The 15,507-nt window shown below is 30.9% G+C and overlaps 1 long non-coding RNA gene across 1 annotated transcript; it reads right to left on the reverse strand.

Moving 5' to 3' along the window:
• On the reverse strand, window positions 2,127-6,149 carry LOC110266029. The gene is made up of 2 exons (XR_002352881.1): window positions 6,051-6,149; window positions 2,127-3,808 (listed from the first exon to the last, which is right to left on the reverse strand). It is a non-coding gene; the product is annotated as an uncharacterized LOC110266029 (long non-coding RNA).

Consider the following 15,507-nt stretch of genomic DNA (forward strand, 5'->3'; position numbering starts at 1 on the left):
TCTACCAAATTTGGACATATCCTTTGGGTCTAAGCCAAGTTTTACCACGTTTAGATTAGAATTGAATTAGATAGCCAACTTAATAAAATTTGCTGTTGCACTAAAGAGAATTCAGAAAAAATACAGCAAGCAGCCCTAGTTTTGATAAATCTATAATAAATTCAATTCTAATCCATTACTTCTAAATTTTGGTGAGATTACAGTAAACATACCTAAGTTTCAGAATCCACAAGTTTTAGGTTCATATCACTTCATTTGATTAATTAATTATCAATTGGAAGTGGAGCTCTATTTTCATAAACCAGTTCAGAGTTTCCAGCAAACAACCGACCTTCCAAGTGACTTATCTAAGTCTAAAAAATAGATATGAACATGAAACTTGTACTCACTTAAAATAGACTAATAGATCTTTAAAATCCTTTTGAAATCAACTCAAAATTCTGTTTAAATTAAAAGTTATAGCATCTGGAAGTTGGTACTGCAGAACCAGAAAACCAGAAAAATCTGCAGCAACCACTAAACTTCAAAAATCATATCTTCCAAACCACTTGGCCAAATTCCCTGAACTTTTTATGGAATATTCAAGACACACTAAAGTTTTACAGAAAAATAATTTCATGTAAAAATTAGGTCTGGACTGCTCCGAAAAAGTCATTCGTTCTGCTGCCAATTATGCAGATTTCTGCACAAAATATTTCCAACAATCTCACATACCAAATCTTATATTCAAGCCTAGGATTCATCTAAAACACTTGTAAACCCCGATTTAACAAAAATTAAATACATAATTAATCAAACATGATCCGTCGGGGGTAAAAAAATTTAGAATCATAATTTAAAAATTTAGATATGATATTATGGTATCAGAACAGTTCGTCCTCGTGAGTTTGAGGAATGGATTGCTTATGCTTCAATGCATACTTTGAATTGTGTCTGTACTATTTAGAATATCTAATTGATATGTTTAGCATGAAGTTCATGAGTATACTTTTGGGAATTTGAAACACTTAACTTGAGATATTAAGACTGATCACCTTGATATCACTTGTTTGATGTGGATAGGATTCGAATGACGACTTGTAGACGTGGTCGAACCCGTATGCAGGGAGAGAATGAGGGAGATGCAACGATGGATAACCAAGCCACGCTCTTGGCTGCTATGACCACTCTTGTGAACGCTATGCACGCGGATATTGCGGCTACTAACCAGGCCATGGAGTGAATGAATGGCAATGGTAGCGGAGCTGGAGAAAACTCAGCTGAAGGAGGTCCGATGACACTGGCAACCTTTCTAAGGTCAATCCCCCCAATTTTCAAGGGTTCAACTAATCCTATGGAAGCCGATAACTGGTTCGAGGCGATAGAAAGGGTAATGCAAGCACAACATATACCAGAAAATTAGTTAGTAAATTTGCTGCATATCAGTTTAATGGGGAAGCACAACATTGGTGGCAAAGAGCTCACCGTATGCTGCAACAACGGAATGGAGATGAGGTTATCACCTGGGAGAGGTTCAGAGAGGAATTTTACAAGAAATACTTCTCGAACTCCGTGAGACAGGCTAAGCAATTGGAACTACTACAATTAAATCAATATGTATTTTGGCATCTAGTATCCATGATAAATAGTTGTTTTCAGATATATTAAGAACATTAAATTTAAGATGAGAGAGTTTCAATATAATGAAAATTTATTATCTTAAGTCTTTTTAAATTTTTATCAGAATCCCGTGTTGATAACGTGTGTTGTAAAATAAATAAATAAAGAAATATAATAAATATAAAATAAAAAAATAAACTTTTGTTTGAGATTTATGAATTTGGATATTTTGAGAATTAAAAGAAAAACGATCTGGTTTCATAAATCTGAAATTTTTTGAAGCACGAATGGGTTTTGTCCGTGGGTTGGGTAAAATAACACTCTCTGTTGATTTATAAAATCACACTGTTAAATTGGATGGTTTTCTTTTTTATGCATCCTTTTTGAATTCATTAGGCAATGCTCACTCTCCAGTATTTGTGTTTTAAATTTGAAGGTGAGATTTAACTTTGTTAAAAGAATAGCAACTTGAAAATGAAGTATAATTAGGCAATGCTTATTCTCTGACATTTGCATATTTTGTTTCAAAATAAGGAAGAATTGATGGTATCCTTGTCCATGATACACAGGTAAGTGTTACTTATATCGCAAATATGTAATGCTGGTTCACCCTTGTAGCTATCAATTTGCCATTGCCTTTCTAATTCAAAGAATTTGTAGATCAGTTTTAAAAGGGTAGAACATTAATCTTTCATCATGTTGGGATTTTGGTGCGGAATATCTCCAAGAAGGAGATGTTCAATCTGTTCTGTTTGACAGGGAGAATAAATGATATTGATCTGTCTAGGAAGAAGAAAGAACAATTAGTGTTTATGTTTATGCTTGTATAAGAGTCTGGCTAGAATGTATAACATAGGAAGATTATTACTCTTTTAGCTCAGGAAAATGTTCTTATAGATATGTGTTTGATAAGAAAAATACAAGGGGATGTATGGTTGAAGATTGGAGGGAGGATTTTTATGGTGACGGTTAAATAAGTGGGATTCACAAGGTATGGTTCAGTGTGCTTCCTCTATATCAAAGAATAGAAATGGTGGAACTCCTGTATGTTGAATACCCAACATAAATCCCATACGATATATAAGTGATGAAGCAGGGTGTATTATCTATTATGTAACCCAGACAACCCAATTCAAATGTGAAGACTTTGCAAGTTGAATCTGATGAGGATGATGAACAAAGCTTCTCTGGGCCACTAAGTTTTGTTTGAAGGAGAGTTGGAGTGAGTCTAATGAGAATTGGACCACAAAAGAAAAGTAAATCAGAGGCTGAGAGAGTGAGAAACATAGAGGCACAGAACACTAGCTTGATGAGAAATTGTATGAAGAAGACAAAGATGACTAGAAAAACTCAACTTGAGGGATGAAGCTGCAAAAATTGTACGAGATGGAGAATTTAATCGTGCTTTAAATCTTTCTATTTGAAAATGAACTTAGAAACCATCTCAAGTCTTTGACTTATATGCAGTGGAAATATATGTCAGTTTGTTCAGGTTATGAGCCTGTTTTTAAGTTCGTTTAAAATAGAATCTGAGATAAGAGTTCAGAAAGGAAGTGCGTAGACGATAAATACTGGTTCAACTTAAAATATTTAAGTTCAACTCTTATGTAATTTGAGAGGTAGTTCACTATTAGGATAAATGTGCAAAGATGTTATTTGCACAGTCTTGCTATGCTATAGATTTGTGGAGTCTGATATTTTAGGACAGTCAAATTTAAAGTGACCTTTCTTCCTACAATTGTAGCATAGAAATTATAATTATTCGCCACAAATTTTGTTTGAACATCATCTCACCATTAGTTGGAAATATGGATAGAATAATTATGTAAAGATTTCAAACTACAAGAAAAAATACGAAGAGAGAAAAGATTGATAAGTTATATTTCCTTGTCATCCCTCTCCTAGTTATCAGTCTTTTTGTAATTTTCCGTCTCCTTCACACTTTGAATCCAATATATCTTTTGACTCGGTGTTTGGAGGCAAATTGCTGGTTTCACCTTCAACATTGTTATTACTTTCATTGAAGTGGCAGAGAGATGGAAACTTTGAAGACCAATGAGGTTTTTTCTTTGCAAGAGCGCTTTTATTATTTGTCTTCATTTTCTTCTCCCTCTTGGAGATTTCAGGACGTAACTTTTCTTGTTGTTTCTCAGTTGATGTGGTGTCTTTCTTTGTTATTTTCTTCCCTTTTTTCATTTGGCAAGGTTTCCTACAAGAACTAGCATCAATATTACTCAAAATTTTAAAACTATTTGCAGTATATTGGTGCATAAAATAAATCCTCTAGTAAATAAATTAATAAATGTGAATAACTTGGAACAAGTGTCTTTCAAGCAAATGTTGTGGTCACATTTGTGTCAGCATTTTAGACAATTTCAATCGTTCAATTGGTCCACTTCTTTCATCAAAACTTCTTCCTATCAAATCAACATATTAACAAGATCACGAAAAAAAATTATATACAACTACGGATTACTCTAGCTAAAATATAAGTAGCAAGCATATCTATAAATTCCTATTCAAGAGGTGTCTTAGCTTTTTACAACTGCAGGCTCAAAATTTTTTGGTCTTTGATAAAACTCTTAATGAAATTCAAACACCACAAAGGGTATCGTCATCAAAATAGACATAAAACTAACATAAATTTGTGAACTAGGCAATTTATATTGCTTAAGGATTTTTTTTTTCAACAAATCATGATCAACCAACAAAGATGGCCGATAGAGAATACCGAAATTCTACTCATCAGAAGGAGACAATTTGTAGTGAAAACAAATTGAGTCTTTTAGAAAGGTGATTACTCAGTATTTTTACTATAAAAAAAAAAAAAAAAAAAAAAAAAAAAAAAAAAAAAAAAAAAAAAAAAAAAATTCAGCGTCGAAAAAACAAAACCAGGAATAGTGATTAGGTTAGATTTGATGAAAATTTATATGGAGTGAATCAATTAATTAATATATTTTTTATATGAATCAATTAATAAGGATAAGAAATATCCTTTTAAAACCCAAAAAGAAAATAAATCGACTCATAAATAAAAGCTATGAAAGAAATTCAATAAGATTAAGGTAACTTATGAAAATTCACACAATGATGCAAATCGTAAGAAATGGCTAACCGTAAACGTGATTTGAGTTTGATTTTTTTGACCCTGCAATGATGAAATTATAGAGGCGAAAACGGTGGGTTTTAAAACCCTTTTGGCACGCTGATTTGATAATTCAACGGCGGAAAAACAAAACAGGGATAGTGATTAGGTTAGATTTAATGAAAATTTATATGGAGTAAATCAATTAATATATTTTTTTATATGAATCAATTAATAAGGATAAGAAATATCCTTTAAAAAATCAGAAAGAAAAAAAAATCGAACTCATGAATGAAGACCATGAAAGAAATTCAATAAGATTAAGGTACCTTGTGAAAATTCACACAACGATGTAAATCGTAAGAAATAACTAAGATATATTTTGACTGTAAACATGATTTGAGTTTGATTTTTTTGACCCAGCAGTGATAAAATTTTAGAGGCGAAAATGGTGGGTTTTAAAATCCTTTTAGCACGCGATAGTAGCGAAAAACCAAAAACAGAGATATTGCTTAGATTAGATTTAATGAAAATATATATGGAGTGAATTAGTTAATATTTTTTTCATCAATCAATTAATAAAGATGAGAAATATCCTTTAAAAAATCAGAAAGAAAAAAAAATTAAACTCAAGAATCTAAACCATGAAAGAAATTCAATAAGATTAAAGTACCTTGTGAAAATTCACACGACGATGCAAATCGTAAGAAATAGCTAGGATATATTTTGACTGTAAATATGATTTGAGTTTGATTCTTTTGACCCAACAGTGATGAAATTTTAAAGGCAAAAATGGTAGGTTTTAAAACCCTTTTGGCAGAATTCAGTGGTGAAAAACAAAAAAGAGATAGTGATTAGGTTAGATTCAATGAAAATTTATATGGAGTGAATCAATTAATGTATATTTTTTATATGAATCAATTAATAAGGATAAGAAATATTCTTTAAAAATCTAGAAAAAAAAAAAATCAAACTCATGAATCTAAACCATGAAAAAAATTCAATAAAATTAAAGTATCTTGTAAAAATTCGCACAATGATACAAATTGTAAGAAATGCTTAAGATATATTTTGACTGTAAACGTGATTTCAGTTTGAATTTTTTTACCTAACCGTGATGAAATTTTATAGGCAAAAATGGTGGATTTTAAAACCTTTTTGGCACACTGATTTAATAATTTAGCGACAGAAAAACAAAAACAGGAATAATGATTAGGTTAAATTCAATAAAAATTTATATGGAGTGAATCACCTAATATATTTTTTATATAAATCAATTAACAAGGATAAAAAATATCGTTTAAAAATCCTGGAAAAAAAACTCATGAATCTACGCCATGAAAGAAATTCAATACGATTAAAGTACCTTGTGAAAATTCGCACAATGATGTAAATCGTAAGAAATAACTAAGGTATATTTTGATTGCAAACGTGATTTGAGTTTATTTTTTGATCTAACAGTGATAAAATTTTAGGGACGAAGATGGTGAGTTTTATAACCCTTTTAGCACACTGTTTTAATAATTCAGGGGCAGAAAAACAAAACCAGCTGGGATAGTGGTTAGGTTAGATTCTATTTTTCTTATTTCCTAATATGATTTTATTATGGTTTATAATAAATGGTCCTAAATCATAAAAAAAAAATCTTCTTCCATAAATTATATTTGGATGAAATAAAAAATAAATATATATTTTTTATTACTTAAATCTATAAGAGACTTTATAAAGTTGACATTCAAAATTCGAAGGAATCTAATTCTATTTAAACTAGAATTAATTTTTTTAGTTAAGGTTAGTTATATTCTATTTTATTTGAAAAGGATAATTTTTTAAATAAAAAATTGAAAAGGATAATTAAAATATTTTTTTAATTTGAGTTTAATAATTTATTTTATAAGAAGAATAGACAAAAATACACTTAAAAATTCACACGCTAGTCACCATTACACCTAAATTATTTAAGAATTTTAATGAGTCACGTGTACAACGCTGTAAAGAAGTGTGTCTTATGTTGTGCGTTATATTTTGGTTAATCAAATACATATCTTAAGGGATTTTTTTTATTTATAAAATAAAAAAAAGTATTATTTTTTCCAACATACTTTAATTTTCCAAATACGATTTTTTTTTTGGCATTTAAGCAAGTTCGCCGAACCCCCGACAAACTCTATAAAAATTGGCAAGTTCGCCTAATCTGCGGCAAACTCTATAAATTTTATATAGTTCGCCTAATCCCGCGGCAAATTCTGTTTTAAGTTTTTTCAATTCCGCTTTTTAATCCATTATCACCATCTCCAGATAATATATACATCTACAAATAGTATATAAGAATACACAAAAATACACGGACAACAAGCATGACTTCTTCAAAGATTTTTTTAATTATAAATTAAAAAAATAACTCATATTTAACAATGACAACTATTGTTATCGTCTCTAAAAATACGTAGATACTTTTTCATCATTCCTAGTTGGTTTAATAAACATCTACTTACATTTTAATTGAAACAATTCTTTCTTTAAATCAAAGTTATCATTTTCTAATTTTTTAAATTCTTAAATCTTATCAATTTTCAAATTATCAAAATTACACTGACTCTGAACAACATTCTAAATTCTATTTATAATTTTTCTGACCAAGTTTTTTTGTTACATATTTTTTTTCATTTTTTTGGAATTGGGTTATATATTTTCCTTCCTAAGTTACCAATTACTAGCGACTACCATTGTATTTTTTTTCTACTTTTATAATTATCAATCTTTTTCACCAAAAGTTTTTTTCTCTATTCAACTCACAAAAACTTTAACTCATAATTTTAACGACCGAAAAATCGAACCAAAAAGCCCATCCCACATCATAACAAAACTCATATGCTGGGCCTACACCAAAAACTCCAACATCATAATCATCATTATTAGAGATGAATAACTCTAACCAAATAAATCCCCTTCTCTAACACGGACTGCATATCCTCTAACTTTACACAGCCTATGTCTCCATTTCAGGAACAACGTTACACGTTTCGCAAATATAGCTCCCTCACGTCGTTTCAGCAGCTGAAGAAGAGTAACCTCTTCATCATGGTAGCATTGGCCTCATGCTATTGCTATGGCTAAAAAAGAAGGCCAATGCTACCATGATGAAGAGGTTATTCTTCTTCAGCTGCTGAAACGACGTGGAGGAGCTATATTTGTGAAACGTGTAACGTTGTTCCTGAAATAGAGACATAGGCTATGTAGAATCAGAGGATATGCAGTCCGTGTTAGAGAAGGGGATTTATTTGGTTAGAGTTATTCATCCCTAATGATAATGATTATGATGTTGGGATTTTTGGTGTAGGCCCAGCATATGGGTTTTGTTATGATGTGGGATGGGCTTTTTGGTTCGGTTTTTCGGTCGTTAAAATTATGAGTTAAAATTTTCGTAAGTTGGATAGAGAAGAAAAATTTTGGTGAAAAAGATTGATAATTATAAAAGTAGAAAACAAAAATACAATGATAGTCGCTAGTAATTGGTAACTTAGGAAGGAAAACATATAACCCAATTCCAAAAAAAAAAAGAAAAAAAAATATGTAACAAAAAAAACTTAGTCAGGGAAATTATAAATAGAATTTAGAATGTTGTTCAGAGTCAGTGTAATTTTGATAATTTGAAAATTGATAAGATTTAAGAATTTAAAAAATTAGAAAATGATAACTTTGATTTAAAGAAAGAATTGTTTCAATTAAAATGTAAGTAGATGTTTATTAAACCAACTAGGAATGATGAAAAAGTATCTACGTATTTTTAGAGATGATAACAATAGTTGCCATTGTTAAGTATGAGTTATTTTTTTTAATTTATAATTAAAAAATCCTTGAAGAAGTCATGCTTGTTGTCCGTGTATTTTTGTGTATTCTTATATACTGTTTGTAGATGTATATATTATCTGGAGATGGTGATAATGGATTAAAAAGTGGAATTGAAAAAACTTAAAACGGAATTCACCGCGGGATTAGGCGAACTTGCCAATTTTTATAGAGTTTTCCAGGGATTCGGTGAACTTGCTTAAATGCCAAAAAAAAAAAATCGTATTTGGAGAATTAAAGTTTAGAAATCATGTTGGAAAAAATAATACTTTTTTTTTTATTTTATAAATAAAAAAAATCCCTTAGGATATGCATTTGATTAACCAAAATGTAACACACAACACAAGACACACTTCTTTACGGTGTCTGGGTTACCCTAGTTCCTCCAAGGCTCCAACATTTCTTTCACATATTATTATTATTATTATTATTATTGGGACTAAGCCTAGAGAGGGATACAGCATCACAATCTATTCTTGTTGAATGAATAACCCAATTTTAAAAAATTTTATTGGGCTTAAAATAAAAATGGCCCAAACATTTAACCACATTAATTAACATAATGTAGTACTTATCTTATTAATCAGTTTTACATGTTAAAGCCTACTGTCTTTGCTTCGTCAGACTTATTGTTTCTTGGGAAATAACTTTACACACGTCCAATAACCATGTACTCCACGTTGCTTCAGCATGAAAGGACATCATCGTAGCACTGTTTGTCTCTAGTCTAATATGGTGTCTTTAATTGTCATTTTCTTTCTTTTTTTCATCTGATAAAGTGTCCTACAAGAACTAGAATCAACGTTACTCAAAATTTGAATACACCTTTTATAATAAAAATAATTTAGATACAAAATTAATTAGTAACAATCATATTTTTATACCAATGTCAAAAATGTTTGATGTATGAATAATATTTTTTAATATATTATGTTTGAATTTCAACCGTATTTGTATATGTAAGAATCGCAAATTAATTAACCGATTAATTAACGTAAAATAATAATTTAATTACTCAAAATAGGTTCAAAAATTTTAGAATATTAATTAGAAAATATAAATATGATATTTGGACTTAGTAGATTTTTCTGAGTTGGAAAATGTAATTTTCTTCGGAAAATTGTGTAAAAACGCATACCGATAAATTAACCGGCAGTACCGGCTTAAATCTGTCCGGTACTGTGCGAGAATAATAAAAACTATAGGAAAACTTAGAAAAATAATTAAAGTTGAAAACCGGGTACTAATTTAAAAGATTTGGTCCAAAATTGGGCCAAACGGACCAAAAGTGCTAACAGATTGGACCGGACCCAAATTCGACGCAAGCCCAACAATATATAAGTGCATTAAGTGGACATTTCAGCCACCTTCAAACACAACAAGCAGCAGCAACGTTGATTGAGAGAGGAGAGAGCAAGGGTTTGAAAACACTATTCACTCCTCACTTCCGGTGGACATAACTCAAGCTACGGTGCTCCGATTCGCGTGCAATTAGCAGCTACGCGAAGCTCTTGCCGAGCCCGTTACTTTCATCTAACTTTCATAGATAAGATTTTGAAATTTTCCTTCCTTCCCACAGTCCTAAGAAATTCGAAAATGCGGATTTTGGTTTTGAGTGAATTTTTGTGTTTTGATTGTTTAGGTGGTATCTAAGGTTGAAATATTAGTGGTTTGTACCCCAAACACCATCGAAAAAGGTAAGAAAACTCTTTATCTTTGTGAAATTGTGATTACGATGAACCCTATGTTGATTAGTTATAAATTGTGTGTATATAACTTGATTATTGTGAAATTGGGAGCCTTGGGATTTGAGTTGGAGGCTTGGTTGTGGTTGAAAGCTTGTTGGAATCAAATCTTGGTGTATAGCACATATTGGGAATCGGCCAAGGTATGATTTCGGTTTTTTCTATGTAATATATAATATTTTTGGACACTTAGGCTAGTGACCCATAGGATAGGTTAGATTGAATTGATTGTGGGATTGGATAATGCTTGATGATGTTGTTAAAATTGATAATGTGTGGTGATGTTAATGCTTATGATGGTTTTGATGTGTTGAGATGAAAATTATGATGAGGTGTGATAGATGAAGCTTATGAGTAGTGAGATTTTGGTGCTAGTGTTTAATATTGAATGTTGAGGTGCAAATTATGAAATTGTGGGGTTTCAGTGGTGGAATTGATTGATATAGGTGTTGAGTTAGTTGACTTGGGATGGCAAGGTAAAGTATAGCATTTAGTTGTGTTTTATGGCTTGGAATTGGTTTGGTTGTGAATTTTGAAGTTTTGAGAACTTAGTGAACTTTGGTAAAAATTGATTTTTGGTGAACTTTGTGCGCGTGCTTTGATCAGTGGCTATTTTTGACTTGTGCGTATGCACAGCCTTGTGTGCATGCACACCTTGTGAATTTTTGAAACCGTGCGTAAGCACACACAGGGAGATGCCTACTGATGGGAGTGCTAGCACACTCTGGTGCGCACGCACACCCTACAGATTTTGCAAGTTGTGCGTATGCACAACCTCGTGCGCACGCACACGCTGGAAGGTACATTCTGTTGAGGGCGTTCGCACGCATCTGTGTGTGTACGCAGAATGGAAACTTTTACTTACTGTGCGTACGTACACCTCTATGCGTACGCACACTTCTTGAAAATCCTTCTGGGCATGCGTACGCACAAACCTATGCGTACACACACTGCCCTGTTTTTCGATAAACATATTGTTTTTAACTGTTTTACATTCCCGGCAAACTTGTAAACTTCCGTGACAATTATATAAGACTCTTTAGCTTGTTTTTAGGCGTTAAAACGTAGAGAAGGCTCTAGGTGAAATTAATTAGGTATTTTATGGCAAAAATGTTTAGAAAATGGAGGCTTAGGTTTCTGAGTACTGAGGACGGATTTGGTTGAGTGAGAAGGCGGAGTATTGTATTGGTGATTACTGATAATGAATTGTGGAAGTGGTGAACTACTGAGTACTGAATAAAATAATTTTTGAAACCACTGCTGTAACATTTTTTTTTAAAACTGAGATTTGTTGAACGCTATGCGCCTAGCAGGGACGGCGGTTGGATCCCGCCTGTCGAGGTCGCAGCGGCGGCGGCGGCGTAAGGGCGGTGGTTAGTCCCGCTTACGTTGAGATGTGAAGTTCATGGCAAGAGTATCTCGCTCGCATCCCTTCGGAATCACTGTTGTGTGCAGGCACTGACATCCTGGACCGTGATCCGGGCACGATATCTCGGGGTTCCAATAATGAGACCGAAGGGCAACATCTCCATGGAGATGTGTTGGGTTGGCAGTTGAATTGACGATGTGATATCACAGCCAAATAGGACAGGCATTCATCATGTGCATCTTCTATCTGTTTGCTTGCTTTGCCGACTTGAATTGCTTGCTTAATTGTATAACATGAGTAATTGCTTCCTGAATTTCTTGATATAAATGCTATACTTGTGCTTTACTTGCATTGTTATTACTTGTGTTTTCTACTGGGATTGAGGAGGTTCGGAAGGCGGTGGCGATGGGATCGCATGGCGATTAGGTTGGTGAAGGTTGTGGGACAGCGGTGAACTGATAGCTAGAAATCCCTTAGGTTAGATTACCCCTTTTTCTTTATGGTTTTAAAGTATGTTTTAAAGTTTACTTATGGTTTAAGCTTGAATCTCATGATGGGTATGAAGCTCTAGGATTGCCTCTGGCGTCCAGGAGTCTTATATCTTACATCATTGGGCATTGTTACCATACTAAGAACCTCCGGTTCTCATTCCATACTCTGTTGTTGTTTTTCAGATGCAGGTCGCAACCCACCTTGGTGAGTTGCTTGATGGTGACAGAGCGGAGGACCTTTATCTTGTTTTGGAGTCTTTTGATTATTTTTATTAATTCTCTCACTTTTGTATTTTATTTGCCTTAGAGGCTTACTTTATGAGAGATATTCCGTATATGTTGTTTTAACTTTAAAACTATAACAAATTCAGTATGTCTGTATAACACTAGTCGGCCTAAACTCCGCGGGTTGAGACTAGTTCCTTATTACTATTATATTCTCTTATATACTTATATTTTGTTATTTTATACCCTTATATTGTGCCTTAAGTTTGTAGCTTCGTTAAAATATTTCGCGCGCTTTTGTAACTCTATTTTGAGGTTATTTTTTCATCGGACTTCTAGAATTATTATTCCTTCTATATATATATTTTATGTATAAGCCTTAGGATTGTCGTGCCCTCTAATTAACCTTTGTTTTGTGACATGAGGTAAGATTTAGGTTAATTAGAGTGTTATAATATACATTAAAATTAGTCACTAAAATTAGTTACTAATATAAAATAGATGTTGAAATACTGTCGAGCTTGATAGTTGACTTGGCTTTTCTTATTGAGAGCCAAGGGCAATCGGAGTATCCAGCGAAGATTTTAGGCGCTTTTCCACTTTCTTCATCCAGGTGGTCCGCATCAAGATGGCGCCACTACTGCTACTAACTCTTGAGAAGGTAAAGTCATTTATGGCAAAGACAATCTAAATGACTGGACAAAATGACGAGTTAATGTAATGAATTTGACAATGTGGCTACATATACATTGGAGTTTGGAGATTAAAGTTCACCCTTGAAAACCAAAATCTGTTTCTGATTTACTTATTTTCATGTATCTTGGTAATAATATTATGGGTAAGTTTTGGTTAAATTTTAATTTAGTTCCTAACATTTCAAACGTCTTGTTTTTATTTTAAAAGATTTTAAACAGGTTTAATGTTATCTTACTGTTAAATTTGACATTAATAGTTAATGGAATAAGCGCCATGGACATTGATAACATTACTAGTTAAGTCATATCTTCTTTTATGTTTTAAAAAAATATAACTAAAACTTTCTTGTAATACTTTTTCTCCTCAACTTCTTTTTTATACAAAACTTCAAATTTTAACAATCAATTATCAATGTTCCAAAATCAAAGAAAAAACTTTATATTAGTAATCGTTGGGAGATCAATTTTACTTATATAGTGAAATCGAATACTATTGACTCTTGAAGATATGAATTGTTTGTGTCAAATTTAATGGTGGGATAACATTAAATTCGTTTGGATTTTTTATGGAATTGAAATAGAAAGTTTGAAAGTTTTTAAGACCAAAATAGAATATTTAAAACATTAAAAATGAAATTAAAATTCAATCTAAATATTAAGAATTAAAATAATATTTTATCCTAATATTATTGATGTCCCCCTCATTAATATTATTGAATATGTATTTTACTTTCTTATAGAAGTAGAAAAAAAAAGAGAAAAACAGTGAAGGAGATTAAGATTAGGTGAGTACTAAGTTACATAAAGTGAAAATATTGGGTATAATAGTAATTTTAGAGTTTGTAAATGTTTTTTTTTTAATTTCTGCTATTAATAGGGACTTAATTAAAAAAATTAAAAAAATTTAAAAATTTAATTAAAAAAATATAAAAATATAACTATAAATTTAATATGTGTGTTGTTTGGATGAAGAGAAAATGAATGGAAAGAAAATAGAGAGAGAAATTTCTTTTATTTGGATGAGAAGAAAAGTGAGAAGAAAGAAAATCATAATGGTATAAAATTACATTAATGCCCTTATAATAAAATAAAGTATAAATATTTTTATTTATTTATGTTTTATTGTATTTTATGAATATTATAAAATATTATAATTTTATAAATTATTTATCTAATACATATATAATGTTTAAATGTAAATTTTATTATAATAATGTATTAAAACTATTAAAACTAAATTTATATTAATAATTAATAATAATAATAGAATTAGGGGTAGTATTGTAAATACACCAAAAGTAACATTTTCTTTCTTGTTTTCTTGCCTCTAATGGATGGAAAAAAATTTTTGTGGGACCCACCAAATTTTCTTTCCTTCCTATTTTCTTTGGTATCCAAACAAAAGAAAATAAAATTTTTCACTCATTTTCCTTCCACCACTTTTCTTTCCTCTTATTTTCCCTTAAACCAAACATAGTGTAAGCGCGTGTGATAAAACAATTAATACTTGTGGGTTGTAATATAAAGGATCATGCCCTTTAATTTATGGTGAATTCTACCATGTAGAAGAAAGATTTCTTCTATATGTGTAGAAATGTGTTGTCATGTTTTGAGTAAAACAAGTGTCTAGAGAGAGAGAGTACAATTATAAGTATAGTGGGAGACAAAAGCTGATATGTGGACCCCACTGCAATGAATTAATTTTTTTAATAATTTAATAATGTAAAGTTGATTAGGTATTAATGATGAATGATAATGATGGGCTGTTTTTGTTTTTTTTTTTTTCTGTAATGGATTTAAGTTTTTGGGCCAGGCCATTTTTTTTCTCTGGATTTAGGTCTTAATTGAATTTTTTTTATGAAAAACCAAAATAATAAATACAGTATTTTGTGGGTTTGGATTAATTGTCTCTAATGAATTAGATGACTTAGTTTGGGTTAATTTTACACACCACAACAAATGTCTACATAATTATATACAGTAAAAGTCAAAATATTTATATATTATTAAATTAACCTTGAATGTATCTAATATAAATTAATAATTAAAACATATCTTCTTTTATTAATTTAAGCGCCTCCTACCTTATGAGAATCACTTTTAGTATCTCTTCCTCAACAACACTCAACATATTACTACTATCATAATTTGTCACGTCCCAAGAGCAATCTTCTGTCAACACAAAAATAAAATTTTGACCAGCAATAAGTATACTTATTATCAAATATTAACAGCTTTAAATTTAAGTGACACATAAGAAATTAAATTCTAAATTCAAATAACCATTCTAACCAATAAAACAATAATTTTTTACAAATTCAATTATTCACCGTATCTTTATTTTAAAAATAATTTACTAGCAAATAAAAATTTAAATAACAATGACTTAAATATTTTTTTCACATTAACTAGTAACCTACACATAATTTATGTTATCATTAAATTAACC

This window comes from Arachis ipaensis, chromosome B08 (genome assembly GCF_000816755.2).
Source record: "Arachis ipaensis cultivar K30076 chromosome B08, Araip1.1, whole genome shotgun sequence".
NCBI lineage: Eukaryota > Viridiplantae > Streptophyta > Magnoliopsida > Fabales > Fabaceae > Arachis > Arachis ipaensis.